Source organism: Narcine bancroftii, chromosome 6 (genome assembly GCF_036971445.1).
Source record: "Narcine bancroftii isolate sNarBan1 chromosome 6, sNarBan1.hap1, whole genome shotgun sequence".
Classification (NCBI taxonomy): Eukaryota; Metazoa; Chordata; class Chondrichthyes; order Torpediniformes; family Narcinidae; genus Narcine; species Narcine bancroftii.
In genome coordinates this window covers 27,246,382-27,265,928 of record NC_091474.1, presented here as the reverse complement: position 1 = coordinate 27,265,928, position 19,547 = coordinate 27,246,382, and the positions used below count along the sequence as shown (strand labels likewise).

At 41.9% G+C, this 19,547-nt stretch overlaps 1 protein-coding gene across 3 annotated transcripts in view; it reads right to left on the bottom strand.

The window, feature by feature from the left end:
- The window catches only part of asip1 (agouti signaling protein 1), a 70,350-nt gene extending 51,706 nt beyond the window's left edge, over positions 1-18,644 (bottom strand). For 2 of the 3 annotated variants that reach the window (XM_069888178.1, XM_069888180.1), the window contains exon 1: positions 18,558-18,644. The gene's annotated coding sequence lies outside the window, so the exon portion shown is untranslated. Of the gene's footprint in view, positions 1-6,436; positions 6,651-18,557 lie in introns of those variants that run through there. The other variant, XM_069888179.1, reaches the window with a different exon arrangement.
- Between the last annotated feature and the right edge of the window lie 903 nt (positions 18,645-19,547).

Here is a 19,547-nt window from a genome sequence, read left to right as displayed (position 1 = left end):
CAGATTATTCATTCCATTTCACTAATTTCAGGTAGGACCAACATTGGCCTGATGTTAGCTGGAGAAAACAGAAGAAAGTTAATTAGCTACTCCATATTTCTGTTTTAATTGATATCCTCTGCATAGTAGCCTTCAATGTATCTCATTCCTTTGTCATACTAGGAATTTAATATTCTGTTAACTATATTCATAGGCAACAACACATTTTTACATAATGGTGTTCTTAAAGATAGCCCTGCTTTTTTCTCAATACACTCATTGATTTATTGCAATACTCTAATCACATGGATTAATATAGGATTATCCATCTTTTTTGTTATTGACTTAGCACTCCACATAAATAAAATCCTTCACTGCCCCCTCTTTCAGTGAGTATAATCTCATTCGAATCCAAGACAGCGGGCTGCCTTCCTCAAAGAAAGAAGCAAGAAATATGGCTCGTGCTGACAAATGGGAGGGGTTAGATCCCTCCCTTACAGAGGAAGAGATAGGGAAAGCACTAAGTTCACTACAAACTAACAAGTCAATAGGGGAGGATGGGTTCCCACCTGAGTTATTTTTATGGAAGTGGTAGACCAGGCAGTGGAGACCCAAAAGCTCCCAGATTTGTTTTTGACAGCAATTGTTAAAATTATTCTAAAAAGGGCAAAGATCCACTGGTACCTTCCTCCTTTAGGCTGATCTCGTTGTTAAACACTAACTGCAAAATACTGCCCAAAACTTTGGCAAATAGATTGGCAAAGTATCTACCAAATAAACAAAGATCAAGCAAGCTTTGTGCAAAAAAGACAGGTGGTGAATAACATTGGATGGCTGTTGAGTATAATACATCTGGCACAGTCAAGAGAAGAAAGATGTGTAACTGTAGCCTTGAATGAAGAAAAGGCATTTGATAGATTAGAGTGGGACTTTTTATTTAAAGTGCTGGAAAAATTGGGGCTCGGGCCAACTTTTTAAAATTGGATAAGGGCACTGTATCATATGCCCAAGGGTAAAATTGTGACCAATGGACAATTTCACCAGCTTTCCCACTGTCAAGATCCAGTAGACAAGGGTGCCTAATATCTCCAGCTCTATTCGTACTAGCCATGGAGCCCCTGGCCAAGGCCAGATACCAGGATCCAGGCATTAAGGGATTTAGAGCAGGCCAAGAGGAACATAAAATCAACTTGCTTGTGAATGATGTGACAGAATACCTGACAGACACAGTGAACTCGCTGGACAAGTTGCACTCTACTCTGGAGAACTATGGGGAGATCTCCGGGTATAAGATTAATTGGGAGAAGAATGAAATGTGCCACTATAGAAAGGAGATTACACTTGATTGAAGTGGCCACAAAATTGGATTAAATACCTAGGAGTGAGGGTGGATAATAACTTGAATACTTTATACAAACTAAATTATACCCACTTGCTCAGGAAGATTGAGGAGGACTTGAATAGGTGGATGACCCTGCCCATAACCTTAGGCAGGGTTAACTGTGTTAAAATAAATGTGTTGCTGAGGTTCCAGTACTGATACCTCTTCCAGACATTGCCCATGGCGATGCCCCAGGCATTCTTTCAGAAATTGCTTTCTCACGTGCAAAGCTTTTTATGGAATGGTAAGATAGCCAAGGTCTCTATGAATAAATTAACTTGGGACTTTAGTCTTGGCAGATTCCAATTGCCAGACTTCACCTCATTCTTTGAGGGGGAGGTGCACCACCCTGGGCACAAAATGATCTGGACATAGTGGGAGAGAAGGTCACAGAGGACTTTATTTACAAGTGGAATACTAAATTGCTATCCGGAAAGCAAGGCAACCCCATAATAAAACAAGCAATTCTAATTTGGAAGAAAATTAATCAACATATAGGGCTCAAACTGGGTGCGTCTCCAAAAACACCCCTGGTTCCGAATAAACTGCTCTCATGGACTGTGGGTAACAAGATACTAGACAACTGGCATCGTAATGGCATCCAGTGCATAGAGGACTATTATGAGCAGGGGAAGCTAATGTCCTTTAAACAGCTCAGAAATAAATATGGTTTATCAAATAGGATGTTTCACTGCTATTGAATAAGATCTTTTTCTAAGGGATGAATTAGGACCCTACCAGTGTGTAGAGAAATATTTCGGCAATATATTTCTTACTTTAGGTGTTTGGTGGGGGGGACTAAACCAGGCTTTTACAAGTCAAGGCAGAGGTGGGATTCGGACTTAAGAATAACAATTGACGAGAGATGTTGGTCGGACCTGTATCGGAGAAGCATGATGGCAATATTAACGCACAGTACAGGCTGGTGTAGTATAACCAGCTATATCTGGCACAGCAAAAATTGAACAGATCAAAATCAGAAATCTCAGACAAATGCTTCAGATCTGGCATTGCAACAGGAACTTCTGTGCATGCAACCTGGACATGTACCAAGGTGAGGCCCTTTTGGGTGGAGCTGAGTGAAGCCCTGGGGAAAATCATAGGCAAAGAATTCTCTCAGGATCCAGACTTATTCCTGCTGAAAACTTTGATGGGCATAAGATTTACAATGAAACTGTCCAAATTTCAAATCCAATTGGTAATGGTTGCATTGACAGTGGCCAGGAAATGTACCTGGAAGTCTGACTCCAGCTTGAGCATTGAGCACAGTAATGCAGAAATGCAGAGCTGTTTGAAGATTACCTACAATTTGAGGAAAAAGCACAGTACCTTCCTTAAAATTTGGAAACTGTATCTAAATTTCATAGGTGCATAGCTATAGGGTGGGCCATCATGCCTCAAAGCCTAGCTGAATCCAATCCCAATCTAAAAAATAAAGCCATAGCACAGGCTGCCGGGGTGTAAAAAAAAATCCACATATCCCTGATTTATGTTTATAACCTTTGTGGTGAGCGTCATGAATGACGTATGTTATGTGGTCTGTTGTGTGTGATAAGGGGCTGAGGAAGGTGTAAAAAAGGGCTCGGACTCAATGGTGAGCTTTGTACAGAAATGGTGACTGTAAGTTTTGATGAATGTTGATCACTGTTTGAATTTGAGTTTGAAAACTGATAAATAAAATATTCAAAAGCGAGATAGGTCTTTATGATGATGTTTTTAATGGGTCCTTGTTTTTTTTGGCAGCATTGTAATAATACCTATTGAAAAAGAGTGGGAGAGTCTGAGTCTCCACTGCCCAGTCTAGCACTTCCATTACAAGAGGAAGCAATAAATCCTTAAATTGTCTGTATAACTTGGGTGGGAACCCATCCTCCCTTGGAGACTTATTAGCCTGGAGAGTGTTTAGACCCTTCTCAATTTCTTCTCTTGTGAAAGGGGATTCTAACTCCGTCTGTTCTCTCACCATAACCAGATAACCATATAACCATTTACGGAGCGGACACAGGCCTGGAAGCTCAACATTTGCTAGAAACGTCCATCTCATTATCATCTCCTAATAATTCTGATTCATATAGCTTTGTGCAATATTGTCTAAAAATATAATTTATCTTTTTTATACATTAAGATGTCGGCTTCTGTTTTAATTGCATTTATCATCCTTGATGACTCCTCTGACTTCACTTGCCAAGACAAAACCTTATGTGCTTGTCTTCCTAATTCATAATATTTTTGCTTAATTTTTAAAATATTTTTTTCTATTTTATATGGTTGTAATGTGTTATATCTCAATTTTTTTAATCTCTAAGAGTTTATATTTTTCTTGTAAACTCATCTTCTGATATTCTTTCTCCAGTTCTGTTATCTCTATTCCAAACCATCCAATTCTGCATTATATTCTCTTGTAAGATTTTTTGTATAAGAAATAATTTGCCCTCTCAGATAAGCTTTAAGCGTATCCTTTATCAAAAAGCTGTTATTGGTTGAAGGGAAATTTGTCTCACAAAATAGTTCTATCTGTCTCCTAATAAACTCGCAGAAGTCTGCCCTTTTCAACAACGTGGCATTAAGACACCATCTGTACAGATTTTTTTGTTTTTCCACTATCGCAATAGTTGAAGCTAATGGTGAGTGGTCTGACAGTAGCCTCGCCAAGAATTCCATTTGTACCGCTCTGTTTTTTAACTGTCCAGACATTAAAAATAAATCAATCCTTGTATGTGAGTCATGGACCCTTGAATTCAATAAGTAGTCTCTCTCTCTCTTGGACTGAGCTGCCTCCAGATATCAATCAGATTTAAATCTTTCATAAATGATAGCGTCGCTATTGCGGCTTTCACCATTGTTACCGATCTCATTGATTTATCCAATATCGGATCCAAATAGAAATTAAAATCCCCTGACTAATATATTTTATCTCTCCTCTGCTGCTTTTAAAAAGATATCCTTTATAAAGGCTTCCTCGTCATAATTTGGAGAGTAAATATCCATAAATGTCCAGGATTATGCTTAAATTTTATAATGTGCCATTACAAACCTTTTGACTTGGTCAATCGATATATCTTCTACTATTACAGGTGCATTTTTATGAATTAAAATGGCTGCTCCTCTCACCTTTGAACCGAAAGAAGATGATATTACTTGCCCCACCCATAATCTTTTTAATTTAGCATGTTCCAATTTAGTGCAGTGTGTTTCCTGCAGGAAAACTACATCCGCCTTTAGTTTTTCTAAGTGTCCCAAGACCTTTTTCTTTATCATGGCCGGTTTAGCCCATTAATTCAGACTAATAAACTTTAACGTTTTATCCATTCCAGTTCTTAAACAAATATTGTTCAGCAATAAAACATTTTCGATTATTCAAATAATATGGATCTGTCCTCTTTAAAAAAACATATATAGTGCCCCTTGCTCAGACGGTGACATAAACAAGATATCCTGGAAGCCCGCGAATAAAGCCCGCGTAATCTGAGAAAGAAGAACCCCTGCCTTTAGCACCATCTTGCAAAACTGCTCCTCCCCCAGAGCCATTAATCCCCTTCGACTGGCGTCTCCACCCTGCTACTTTTTTTTAACAAGTTTAATAACCCTTTCTTGAGCTTTCTGTGCAAATTTCCATAACATTTAACAAGAAATACAAGACGGTTCAAAAATACACTTTTTACTTGGTTTCATTGTAAACATTCTTCTTAATCTTCTTGTTTCATATCTTTAATCTTTTCATAATCTTCTAAAAATTCTTCCACTTCTTCCTTAGTCTTGATAAAAAGTCAATTGCCATTTGTTACTTCGACCCTCAGAGTTGCAGGATATATCATTGAGTATTTTATGTTCTATGACTGCAGTTGCCTTTTACATCATCAAACTCCTTCCTTTGTTTAATCAAAGTTGAGCTAAAGTCTTGAAAGAATAACTCCTCTCCACCATCAATCTCAAGTGGGCCATTGTGTTGCTTGGAGTAATTAAACGCTGCTCCCAAATCCGCTTTCTGTTCCCGGTAACTCAAAAGTTTTACCAGAACTGGCTGCGGTGGCTGCTCGTCAGATCTTCTGGGTCCAAGGGTCCAATGAGTCCTTTCCAATGAATTTGTTTTCTCCCAACACTCATGGGATCTAAGTTTCAAAGAAGCTCACCAGGTCTCTCCCTTCAGTCCCTTCCTTGTGGTTGATCTTATCCAGCATAGCTTGTTAATTTAAGTCCTACTTTTTTGCATCCTCTTCAAAAACTTTCAGCTTTTCTTGCTTTTTAAACAAGTCAACTTCCAATTGGCCCATTTGTTGCATTAAATCCTCTATTACCTCTTTAAATTAAGTCATCTTTCTGATGAAGGTACTATCTCAGTGCAATCAGCAGGCCTGGGGATCAGGTGGTGTGAAATGGTCAGACTGGGCAAGGCTGATCATAATTGACTAGGCTACGAGACCCAGGTCAGTGGTAGTCTCGGAGCCCGGCTGAGTTCACCTGCTGATCCTCTCTGGCAATTTGAAGAGTCAAATGGCTTACCTGGGTTAGCTTTGTGATGTCAGCAATTGTGTGCGTGTGTCGCCAAAATGAAAAACAATTATTTTGACCACCCCTGGCTGTCAGTTGTGCCCCGCTCCTGGCCATCCATCGCCCTGCCTCTCCAGCCATCTGTCCATCACTCCCCCCACCCACCTCCAGCCATCCGTTATCCCCCCATCCATCCATTGCCTTCCCCTCCATCAGTCACCGTGAGCTGCCGAGGCAGCACTTTGGTGATCTCCGGCAGCACTGCACTCCTGCTGCTGCGTTGGGAGTTAGATGGGGGGAGGTGACGGATGGTCGGGTCCGGGTATGCCTACCTGCTCAGGGGCAGTATGCACATGCTAAGCCGAGATATCACTGTTAACAACAAGAATTCTGCAGTGTACTGATGAGAACACCTGCCCTTTGCAGCACTTACATTTCTTCTTTGGGATAAGAAACCTAACGACAGATCTCATAAGGTGACAGGACTGCGGACTTGGAGTAGTGAGGGGATTTCCTGTGGGACTTCCTGTGAGTGCGTAACTCTGGAGGGGAGGGCAAGACTCACCCCCCCCCCACCCACTAAAATACCTGGTAGGTGATTTTGCAGGGAAGGTTGTGGTGTGAAAGGCCCCATGAGGTACAGTCTTCCCAGGAACTTCACCCAGGTCCTAGGAGGGTCATACAGCTTCGGTGGTGTGAAAATGCCTAGTGACAGAAGAATTGAAGAAACAATGATTTTTTTACAGGCTAAACTTGAGAAAGGCAGCCCATAATTATGTTGTGGGGGGTTTTTTTGCACATGTTTACCTTGCAAGGACAGAGCTAATAATTTTTCCACCAGCAGTAAATTCCTGTTCTTTCTGATGACCTCTAAACTGCGTCAGTTTTAAGCTTCAAGTTTTCCTTTTACTTTATCAACAGATTTTAAAATAATTCATCTCTTTTTGTTGTGACAACTTGATATTTTAAGTAAGTCCTCCAATAAAGTGAAATACAGTAAAACCCCTGTAATCTGGAATTCAAGCAACCAGCAACCTCAATCAACCAGTAAAAAAAATGAAAATTTAAAGCTGTAAAAAATATGGAAGTTTCAAATTGGCACACCTCATCGTTAGTTCGCAAATCACCCAATATGCAATCTCAAGCAACCAGAAAATTCTCTTATCCGGCATCTACCAATCCCCAATGTGCCAGATACCAGGGGTTTTACTGTATACTTATTGAAGCTCTGTTATGAACCATGTCTGCAGAACAAGTTTTCAATTGCTCTGTTCCAACTATAATTCTTAATTAATGCAATATAATCGCTAAATAACCCGATCGTCCTTGGAAGGGTACCTTACCAGGATTATTAACAGCAGCAGAGCTTGAACTACAAGAATAACTAAAATAAAATTAACCCCCTTATCCCTCAGCAGCAGTCATACACAATGATAACAAGACCCATCTGTGCTCCAAATCTTGCTGGGAGCAAGTATTAATGGAGCAGGAAACATTTCAATTGAATAATTAGGCTGATAAAAGTGTTGCTGATTTCCTTGTGATGAAATTGGTGACCATTTTCAATTATTATTTTTGATTTACCTTCAGCCAAGTACTGGATGTCATTACTAGCACGGTGAGCATATATGTTAGCACAACAGTATTATAGTGCCAGCAACCCAGGTTTGAATCCGTGCTGTTTGCAAGGAGTTAGTGCATTTTTCCTGTGTCTGTGTGTTTCCTCACAGATGCTCCAGTTTCCTCCCACATTCCAAAGACATTCGGGGTTTTGTTTATGTGCCTCCTGACATATTTCTCATGCCTTGATGAAGGGCTCATGCTTGAAACATTGGTTCTGTATCTTTATCTTTGCTACATAAAGTTCAGTGTTTGACCTGTTGAGTTTCTCGAGCATTGTGTTTTTACTTCAATCACAGGTCTGCAGACTTTCTCATTTTACTTCTGGCCCACGAGCCTGTCTCTCAAATGACCAACAACCCTCTTAAGTTTTGAAGGGTGGGAGGAAGCTGTAACACCAGAAGGAAATCCATTCAGACACAGAGAGAATGTACAAACTCCTTACAGACAGCGTCAGATTGTGATGTCATAATAATGTCAATGATTCAGGTAAGGACCCTTGATCAGACCCAAAATGTTGACAGATCATTCAGGGAATACTTGGAAGACTATTTCAGGGCAATGAACCAAGGGCTAGAACAGTGGTTGTCAACCTTTTCTTTCCCCTCACATACCACTTTAAGTATTCCTTATGCCATTGGTGCTCTGTGATTAGTATCGTGGAATATGAGTGGAAAAAAAAAGTTTGAAAACCACTGTTTTAATCATACTTAATTGACTCATTATGTGCATGGTTTCATAACTCCAAAGGAAATGGACCAATGATAATTTTTCTCAAGCAAAATATTTCAGTAACAATTGGGTCTTGAGCAGTGATTCTCAACCTTCTCTTCCCTTCTCTTCTCTTCCCACTTGCATACCACCTTAAGCAATCCCTTACTAATCACAGAGCACCAATGGCATAGGGATTATTTAAAATGGTATGTGAGTGGGAAGAAAAAGGTTGAGAACCACTAACCTAATGTGGTGGTACACCACTGGCCTACTGCAGGGGGCAACCTCTGTACCTGCAGGAGAGTAAGGGGACAGGACCACACCTGGCCGGCTGCCAATCAGTCGGTGTGATAGTACAGATTCTATCACCAATGTGGATATGTACATATGTACAGATTGTAGTGAAGGATGACTGTGATTGGCTGAGAGTGTAGCCACACCTACTGGCCGGAGTTAAAGGATTGCTCCTAGCCAGACCAGGTCATTCTGGACTGGTTGACCTACTTGTGATATGCTCCAGTCTTTTAGTTAATAAAAGCCTTGGATTGGATCAACAAGTCTTTGGTTCTTTCAATGCGCACTACGGTTGGCATAAATGGATCAAGCCCCACCCGGTCGGGTGTCAATCACCCTCCGGGATATAAGCCTGCGCAGGCCTCCCGAGGCCTCACACTGAGTTGCTGCAGCCACAGCCAGCCTGACTCTGTGGAGGTTTTTGTGGATTAAAGCCTGTTGTTCAGTTTTTACCTTGTGTGTGTCTGATTCTGTCTAACAGCACATCACACCTATGGCATAAAATCCAATTAGTGAATCCCCAATTTTAGCATGAAGGTTTGATAACTATATTGGTGTGCATTTTCACATTTTCTTTCAATAAGCTCAGAAGTGCATGTATCCAAGTTGGGCCTTAAAATATCTCACATACTATTACTGCACAGAAGACCTGCAAGCCTGTTTAAATAATAAGCAGATTGACCTGAAAAGTCAATACTGCCTCTCTCTTCATATATGTTACCTGACATGCTGAATATTTGCAGCACTTACTGTTTATATTTCAGATTTTCATCATCTGTGGACTTCTGCTTCTCGATTCAGCCTGATCTACTCTGTCAGTTCTCAGGAAATGCATACAGGTTCATTGGACTCCTCCTGGCCTCGAGCTCTGCATCAGCTTCCTCCCCTCGCACTTATCCAATTACCTATCTAAAGTTATTCTTGCATCTGCATCCATAGCCCTTTTAAACATTGCATTCCAGATGGCAACATCTGGAACTTTCCTCATGTCCTCTTTGATTTAATGCCAATTATGGTAAATCTGGACCTCTCAGCCACCCGCCTGTGGAAGTTCTATTTCTTCTTGCCTATTACATCAAAGCCCCTCTTTATTTTACGGGTGACTACACGTCCAAAAGTGGTTCATTAATCATGAAAAGATTTTTATGGTGGTGAACGTTGCTATATAACTATAAATATTTCTGTCATACTCTTTATGAGAATCATTTCAAGTCTTCCATCGCCATACATGCCGGACTTTGAAGTGCCACATCCTTTGATGTTTAGTAATATCCAGGAAGGGCATCATGGTGCCAACACAGAATTTCAGATTCAGATTTCAGATTTAGTATCAGAGTACATACATGATATCACATACAACCCTGAGATTCTTTTTCTGCGGGTGAGGCAGAATGACCACTTATTGGTAGTGCAAAAAACTGTACCCAGCATATAGATGTAAACAAATAAAGAGCTGTAAACAGATAATGAATGTAAACAAACTGACTGTGCAATACTGAGAACATTTTAAAAATTAATAAAGTGCATAAGTAAGAGTCCTTAAATGAGTCCCTTAATTGAGTTTCTTGTTGACGAGTCTGATGGTGGAGGAGTAGCAGCTGTTCCTGAACCTGGTGGTGTGAGTCTTGTGGCACCAATACCTCTCTCCTGATGGCAGCAGCAAGAACAGAGCATGTGCTGGGTGGTGTGGATCCTTGATGACTGCTGCTGCTCTCCAATGGCAGCGTTCCCTGTAGATGTTCTCAATGGTGGGGAGAATTTTGCCTGTGATGTACTGGGCTGTGTCCACTACCTTTATGTTGAGGGGTATTGGTGTCCCTAAACCAGACTGTAATGCAGCCGGTCAGCACACTTTCCACCACACATCTGTAGAAATTTGCCAGGGTTTCTGGTGTCATACCAAACCTCCGCAAAATCCTGAGGAAGTAGAGGCACTAACGTGCTTTCTTCATGATGGGTCCAGGAAAGAACCTCCCAGGAACTTACATTTGCTCGCCCTCTCCACAACCCAGTGATCACTGGATTGTACACCATTGGCTTTCCCTTCCTGAAATCAACAATCAGCTCCTTAGCTTTGGTGACATTGAATGCAAGGTTGCTTGTTGGTGCACCATTCAGGCAAGTTTTCAGTCTCCATTCTGTATGCTGACTCATCACCTTTCTTTATACAGCCCACCACTGTGGTTTCGTCAGCAAATTTGGAGATGGTTTTGTTGTCGTACAAAACCACGCAGTCGTAGGTGTAAGGTGAGTAAAGCAAGAGGCTAAGAATGCAGCTCTGTGGTCCTTTGGTACTGATGAAGTTTGTGGAGGAGATGCTTGGGCCTCATTCACCGGTTACATTAGCTACCTCGAAAGTGTCAGTGACCTGGTCCTAAAGGAAGTTGTGCACAAAGGGTTTCCAATAAATGTCACAAGTGATACAATACCTCTCCACTTTGAGGAACTTTTTTAAGCTATTAGACAGATGTTTATAAAATTTAATTGTAATTTAAACAGTTTTGCTCTCAGTTAGCCCTTGTATCTGTGATTAATTGTACAGGCTTTGCAAACGTACCTGTCACGTCTGAGATACTGGGCACATTCAGAAGGGTGCTCGGTCTTTAATTTTTTTAATTAATATTTTATAATTTAGACATACAGCACAGTAACAGGCCATTTTGGCCCTCGAGTCCATGCTGCGCAATTTACACCTAATTAACATACACCCCCGGTACCTCAGCTTCTGTAAGGCACCCTCTAACCAGATGGTATTAAAATCATCTTCTCTGCTTTCTGTTAAACATCCCCCGCCACCATTTTCATCCCCTTACCACTAGTTCTCTCTGTCTCTCTCTCTCTCTCTGTCTCTCTGTCTTCTTTCACAGAGCCAAAATCAGTTCTCACCTTTCCACTTATCATATCTAATGAACATCTTTTGTTTGTTAATTTGGACTCCTCCCCCTCCCATTTTTCCCCTTCTCTCCCCAGTCTTTATTCAGACGGCTGCCTGCTTTTTCTTTATACCTTGAAGAAAGGCTGAGGCCTGAAACGTCAGTAATATATCTTTACCTCCTATGGATGCTGCGAGACCGGCTGAGTTCCTCCAGCATTTCTTTACATTTTGAACTACAATCACAGTGTCTTCAGATTTCTGTGTTTCACTCCATCACACCAATCCTGTTCACCTGTTCAATTCTTAAAAGTGAATGCCCTGTGTCCACCAGCATTCTTTACTCTTACAGTACACATACACAGTCAGGAATTGATATAATCTCTGGATGAACCTGCCTGATCCAGAAGACTGCAATATCCCAGCTGCAGGCAGCTGGGAAAAGGCATTACACAATCTTATCTCTTCCTGTTTTTCCAGGTACTTTTAATTAAGCCTAAGGAACTTAAAGTAGGTGCCAGATTTAGATCACAATTAAACTGTACAGAGCATATTCCATTTTATTTCAGGGTCACATCTGTAGTTTCTTCTCTTTGGTTTAACATGTGCAAAATTGTATTTTAGAATCTCCAAATAATGAATCTGGAGGTACTTATGGCTTTCTGTGCACAGATGATACTTTACCTCTGGAATTCAAGTGGTGGTGAGCAGATTCATGTCTGAAAGGCCCTTAAGTGGTTCATGGGCTGCTGCAAATTAAGCTAATTATCCTGCACTTGGTCTCCTAACTGTATATTGTAAATAGTTGCGGGCCCAGCACTGATCACAGAGAACAGCAAGCTCAGCATGTGAAACACTGATAATAATAACTCAAACAATGCATCTTGTTTAAGAAAAAAATATGGTGGTGCTGCCAAAGCTGAGGAAATGGCAGAGTAGAGCTCGTGCGGACCCACAGAGAGCAGGGAGTGAATTCTCAGCACTCCTCCATGAGGTACAATCACCTAGTTCGACTGCCACCAGCTCTGTATTTAAACAGGGAAGCAGAGGTCTGGCATGGTGCACCAGAAAACAGGGAGACCACCTGTACTAGGGAAGGAGAAGCAGAAGAAATGACCCATGGGACAATGACTATGGCGGCAGACCAGTGAGGTGCTCTGAGGCTGGAGAACACACAGGCAGCAAGCTGTTGGTGACCTGAGGCGTGCTACCCAAGTAGGCTGTGGGCTGCTGGCAACTGAAGTCAAAGAACTCACACTGGGTTGTGGACTGCTGGAGACTGCCTCAAGAATGGTTGAAGGGGTACCAGGTATTGAAACCAGGATGCGAGAGGGTGCTGGATGCTTCTTAATTGTGTCAGAGGTGAGCATCTAGAGCTTGGGTTGCCGATGGTTTGGACTGAAGACTGTGTGGCTGCAGACGCTGCAGGAGCACTGGAGGTGAAGACATGGACATTCAGTGACCCTGGGAGGATTCTTTTTTAAAGATTTAGACATACAGCATGGTAACAGGCCATTTCAACCCATGAGCCTTTGCCACCCAATTTACACGCAATTAACCTACACCCCTGGTACATTTTGAATGGTGGGAGGAAACCAGAGCCCCTGGGGAAAACCCACACAGAGACGGAGAGAACGTATAAAATCCTTACAGACAGTGTGAGATTCAAACCCAAATCATGACCGCTGGCGCTGTAAAGGTGTTGCGCTAACTGCTACGCTAACCACTCTCTTTTGCTTATCTCTCTCTGACTGTAAGGGGTGCTGGGCAATTTCTACTGATGGCGAATCTTTGTCTAACTTACGGTAGACTAAAGTAAATTTCACACGTTCTGTTTTATTGCATGTCAATAAAATAATCTTGAGTCTAGAACCAATTCAGGTGAATCCAGGAGAGCTCAAAGGCAATGGGGCCAGATAATATCCAGTCAGTGGCAGCTAAAAATTAACCAATCACAATTGAGGGGGGGGGCGGCACAGAAAGGACAGCTGTGGTGAGGTCATCAGCAGGGACTGGAGGGAGCTGGAAAACCTCTGCAGCAGTGGGCAGTGGGGTCACAGAGCAGGGCTGGGACCACTCAGGTGGGTGACTGCGGCCCAGGTCATCAGCTGTCAGGAGGAACTGAGAGAATTACATAATGAAAGATAGGGCACTGAGGAGATTATTCCCTAGAGTGTAGTTGAATGAGGGGAGTTTTGATAGAGGTATACAAAATTATGATGGGTATAGACTGAATAAATGCAAACATATTTATTTATTTATTTCTGTTTTTAAATAGTGTATTTATGGAAATGTAATATATCACAATTTTTGCACCTGTAATTCACAATATTACTGCTGCAAAACAAGTTTTGTGACAAATGTTCATGACAATAAACTGGATTCTGATTCTGATCTCTTATCTACAACTCACTTCACTTCTCCCCTTTCCACCATCTGCAATGTACAAACCAGGTGTTGTGAAGGAATCCTCTCTGCTGGCCTCAACAAGGGCAGAACTTGACAGCCAGACTGTCAAAAATTTGTCCCCTCTACCACTGATGCACAATAGCATCTAGGAACTATAATGCTGTTACTTGCCTGCGCTACTCTGACAGCACTTCCCCAAATCTGCTGTGAGAAACTCAGTTCCTGGAATTTCCCCCCAGCAGTACTGTGGCAACACCTTCAACAGGAGGAATTCTGTGTTTGAAGGAGATATCTCCCAGCAACAATAAGGGATAATGTGATGTATCACCCAGAGCCTGAAAAATTAAGGCATTTTAAAAAGTAGAACTATTACAGCACAGAAACAGACCTCTATGCCCCTTCTAGTCTTTGTTGAACAATTTTTTTTGCCTAGTTCCAGTGATCTCAACCCACTCCATAGCCCTCCATACCTCTCCATCCATGTACTTGTCCAAATTCTTCTTAAATATTAAAATTTGCCCGCATTCCCCACTTCAGCTGGCAGCTCTTTCCACACTCCCACCACTCTCTGTGCGAAGAAGTTCCCCCTCATGTTTCCCCTAAACTTTTCCCCTTTTGCTCTTAACTCATGTCCTCTGGTTTATATTTCACCTACCCTCAGTGGAAAAGCCTATTTACATTTACTCTGTCTATCCTCCTCATAATTTTAAACACCTCCATCAAATTTCCCCTTATTCTCCAGGGAATAAAATCCTAACCTGTTTAACCTTTCCCTGTAACTCAGTTCCTGAAGTCAGGGCAACATATTGATATCTTTCCTGTAGTTAGGTGTCCAAAACTGCACACAATACTCCAAATTTGGTCGCATCAATGTCTTATACAACTTTAACATAGCATCCCAGCTCCTGAACTCAATACTTTGATTTATGAAGGCCAGTTATGCCAAAAGCTCTCTTTACAACCCTATCCAACTGTGACGCTACTTTCAGGGAATTATATATCTGTATGCCCAATTCCCTCTGTAAACCACTCTCCTCAGTGCCCTACCATTTATTGTGTATGTCCTTTCTTGGTTTATCCTTCCAAAATGCAACACCTCAGTCATGTCTGCATTAAATTCTATGTGGCATTTTCAGCCCATTTTCCAGCTTTGAAAACCTTCCTCACTCTCCACAACATCTCCAATCATCTGCAAACTTGCTGATCCAATTTATCACATTATCTTTCAGATCATCGATATTTATGACAAACAACAATGGTCCCACCACTGATCCCTGAGGCACACCACTAGTCACAGGCCTCCAGTCTGAGAAGCAATCACCCACCACTATTCTCTGGCTTCCCCCATCCAGCCATTGTCGAATCCATTTCACTACTTCACCATGAATACCTAGCATTTGAAGCTTCCTGACTAACCTCCCATGCGTGACCTTGTTAAAGGCTTTACTGAAGTCCATGTAGACAACATCCACACCCTGCCTTCGTCAACTTTCCTGATATCTTCCTCAAAAAACTCTATAAGATTGATTAAACATGATCTACTGTGCATAAAGCCATGTTGACTATCACTAATCAGTCCATGACTATCCAAATACAGGTGATTGTATATCCAATCTCTTATAAGACCTTCCATTAATTTACCTACTCCTGACATCAGGCTCACCTGCCTATAATTTCCAGGGTTACTTTTGGAACCTTTTTTAAACGGAACAACATGAGCTACCCTCCAATTCTCTGACACCACACCCATGCCTAAGGACATTTTAAATATTTCTGCCAGAGCTCCTGCAATTTCTATACTGGTCTCCTTCAAGATCCGAGGGAATATCTTGTCAGACCCTGGGGATTTTTCCACCCTTATTTGTTTTTAGACAGCAAGCACTTTGTCCTCTTTAATCGGTACAAGTTCCGTTGCCTCACTGTTTGTTTTCCGTACTTCCCACAACTCTGTGCCCTTTTCCTGAGTGAATACTGATGAAGAAAAATATTTAGACCTCCTGCATCTCTTTTGGCTCCATGCAAAGCCAACCACTCTGATCTTCAAGGGGACCAATTTTGTCTCTTACTAACCTTTTGCTCTTAATATACCTGTGGAAACCCTTAGGATATTCCTTCATGTGCCAACTTTGCTGGAGCCGACTCAGGAATGAATAACTGAAGAAAATTATATTGATTTAATGATTGGTAGAAAGCAGAATAACCCGGGGCTTTAATTTAAATTGAAATGATAAAACAAAATTGCTTTTCCACTGATGTTGTGGTATTAAGCCATTTTCTCTTGTCTAAAGTTGCACCAGTAATGATTTCCATGCCGCTGCCTTTTCAAGGGGCCCTGTCTTCTTGACAAGGGCCTGGGAAAGGGTTTATTTCATTCCAGAGGTGGGGGAAGGATGAGAGCTTGCTGTGGTGTACCATGCACTGACATATTTTACTGTGAATTACATCATCGCTGTTCTTTACATGAGAAAAGACAGTGAGGACGTAAAAATAAATAATGGCAGTAAGTTCTACAGGTCAGGTCAAGCAGCATTTGGATGTGCACAAAATGTATTGAGTAATCAGGTGCTTCTTTGCCTTCTCCTTGACAAGTAGGTTCACACTGAAAGTGAACTTTTCATCTTCCAACTCATTTGCTTCTTTCTTGCATTTGCATTTCTTTTTCTCATCACCTCCAAATAAAACTGGTTCACCAAACTTTATTTTCAATGGAATTAGGATCCTTTTTGAAAAAGACTGTTTTTTTGAAAACCTTAATTCTGCCTCACACTCCCCCCCACCCCACCAGCCTCTATTTCAAGCCCTGGAGCAATGATTTAATGCTTTCTGTCATCCACTTAATAGCCCAGCCTGTACTGATTTTCTAATGGCGGCCTGGTAAGGCTGTATTAAAGAAAACAGACACCATACATGCAGCCTCCTAAGGAGAAGACACAGGCACCATTTGACCAACATTAAGACTGTTGGACTGGTGGTTTAGTTTAATGTTAATTAGGCCCACCTGTGCCACTCAGGCGGAGGATATTTGGTCCACCTTGTATGTGCTGGTTCTTAAGTTGGTTACTCACCCTCATTTTATCCTCATAGAGTCCTACCACGTGGAATCAGGGCTTTCGACCCAACCAGCTCGTGCTGACCAAAATGTCCCGCCCACTCTCATCCCACCTGCCTGTGTTTGGTCCATATCCATCTGAACCCATCCTCTCTGTGTATCCAACCAATTTTTTCTTAAACATTGCAATAGTACCTGGCTCAACCACCTCCTCCTGCAGCCTGTTTTATATACCTACCACCCTCAGTGCATAAACAATAACACCCAAAGGTTCAAAGTTCTATGTAATAATATATTAAAAAATGTCAGAAGCAAAAGAGAGTCCCTTAGAAACACCAAGTGTCCCTGGATTTGCCTCCAGCATTCCTGCAACCTCTGTAACCTCTCAGACTCCTGTTCCATCCATCAGCAACGTATGTTTCAGATCCAAACCTTTGATATGATCAGGAAGATTTCAGCGCCTGAAGCCTTTCCGGAGCTTTTCTTGTTTTCAGCATCCTCTCGAATTTCGGTTCTAGTACCTGGTTCTCATGAGCAGGTCTCCAGCAGCCCGCAGCTAGTATGAGTTCTTCAACTGCAAGTCACCAATTGCCCGCAGCCTGTGCTGGTCCTTTAGCTGCTGAGTCCCTCGCTGGTCCTCTGCTGTGGTCACCACCCTGTAGGGTCATCTCTCCTGCTTCTCCTGCCCAAAAGAGGGGTGTACTCCCCATTTCCAGTGCCCTGCACTGGTCTGCTGATCCCCTGGAGTCTGCAACCCCTCAGAGACGCTGCCATCTTGAGCACAGATCTTTCGTCTAACAATCTGTTGAAAGCCTGTACGGAGCCAAGCAGCACTGTGTCTCCACTCCCCACCCTCCCAGATCTGCACCAGTGACAGTAGCTCTGCAGCACTGCCTGTTAACTCTCTCCTCCTTACTTTAAACCTATGTCCTTTGGTTACTGATTCCCCTACTCTGGGCAAAAGTCTCTCTGTACTCATCAGATTTAGTCCTCTCTTGACCTCATATGAGATCACTCCTCATCCTCCTGCACTCCAAGGAATAAACCCATAGCCTGCTCAGATTTTCCCTATATCCCCAGATTCTTAGCAACAACCTAGTAAATCTGCATTCTTTGCAGCTTGACAAAACGTTTCCTGTAGCACAGTGTCCAAAACTTAACATAAACCTCCAAATGAGGCCTCACCAATGTCTTATACATCTGCAACTTGATCTCCCAATGGCTATTCTCAATGCAATGACTGATTTGAAATTTATTTAAAAATTATTTAAAATGCACTGTACGTAAACTATTTCTGACCTCAAAGGACCTTTGGGTGGTATGGTTAGCGTAGTAGCCAGTGTGACGCTATTACTGCGCCAGCAACCTGGATTCAAATTTGATGCTGTCTATAAGGAGTTTGTACATTCTCCCTGTGCTGCGTGGGTTTTCTCCAGATGCTCCAGTTTACTCCCAGCCTCCAAAAAGTACAGGATTGTAGGTTCATTTGGCTGTAATTGGGCAGCATGGGTTTAAATGGCTGGAATCACCTTCTACTGCACAGTAAATAAATTTTAAATTTAAAGCAATCAACCAGAGGGATCGGAGACAATCCTTCTTCATGTTAGATGAACTTAGAAATTTGTGTCCATCTTCTGCACAATGATACTTTATTGCATTCATCAATGGCAGGTCCATCCTTTTTTAAAGAAGGCCAGCATTAATCACTGCACATAGTCCTCTAACTGTAGGCTCACCAAAGTCCAATGTACCTTAACATTTCTTCTATAACATATTGTATCTGCCATGTTCTTGCCTCTCATTCAGCTTGTCCATCTCCCATTGAAACCTCTCTCCATCCATTTCCATACTCATGGTCCCATCTACTTTTATAGAATTAGCAAACTTGGAAATAGGGATTCTGTTCCCCTCAACCACAGCATTGATGTAAATAACTCGGGGCCCCACTTGTCAAGGCTGAAGTGTTCACTAGTCACAGCCTGCTAAAGTGAGAAAGACTCATTCTTTGCTTTCTTTCAAGTAAGTGAATCCAGGACACAACCTCTTCTCACTGCTGCCTTCAGAGTCCAGCACCTCTAGGTATAAAAACAGATTTTCTTTCAACAGTCATCAGTCTCTTGAACCTCCTCGTACTACCCTAATGATAAACTACTCTGGGACCACCAAAAGATCTATCTACATTATTGTAAAGTCACTTTTTATCTTGTATTAACTACAATCATGATCTGTGTATAACTATAATTGTAAACCAGGAAGGGGAAGCCAGGAGTACATAAACTAGTCCTCATCGAGGGATCAGCAGTGGAAAGGGTAAGAAGCTTCAAATTCCGAGGTGTCAACATCTCTGAAGACCTATCTTGGGACCATCATGTCAATACAATCGTGGAGAAGACACACCAGCAGCTACATTTCGTGAGGAGTTTGAAGAGATTTTGTATGTCACAAAAGACAGCGTTCTGACTGGTTGCATCACTGTCTGGTATGGAAGTGAGAATACACAGGTCAAGAACAGACTAAACAGGGTTGTAAATTTAGCCAACACCTTCATATTGCATCTGTCTTCACTCCATTAAGGACATCTTTAAGAGGCAATTCCTCGAGAAATCTGCTTCTATAATCAAGGACCCTCACCACTGAGGACATGCCCTGTTCTCACTGCTACCATCAGGAAGGAGGTACAGGAGCCTGAAGACATACACTCTCCATTACAAAAGCAGCTTCTTCCCCTCTGCCTTCAGATT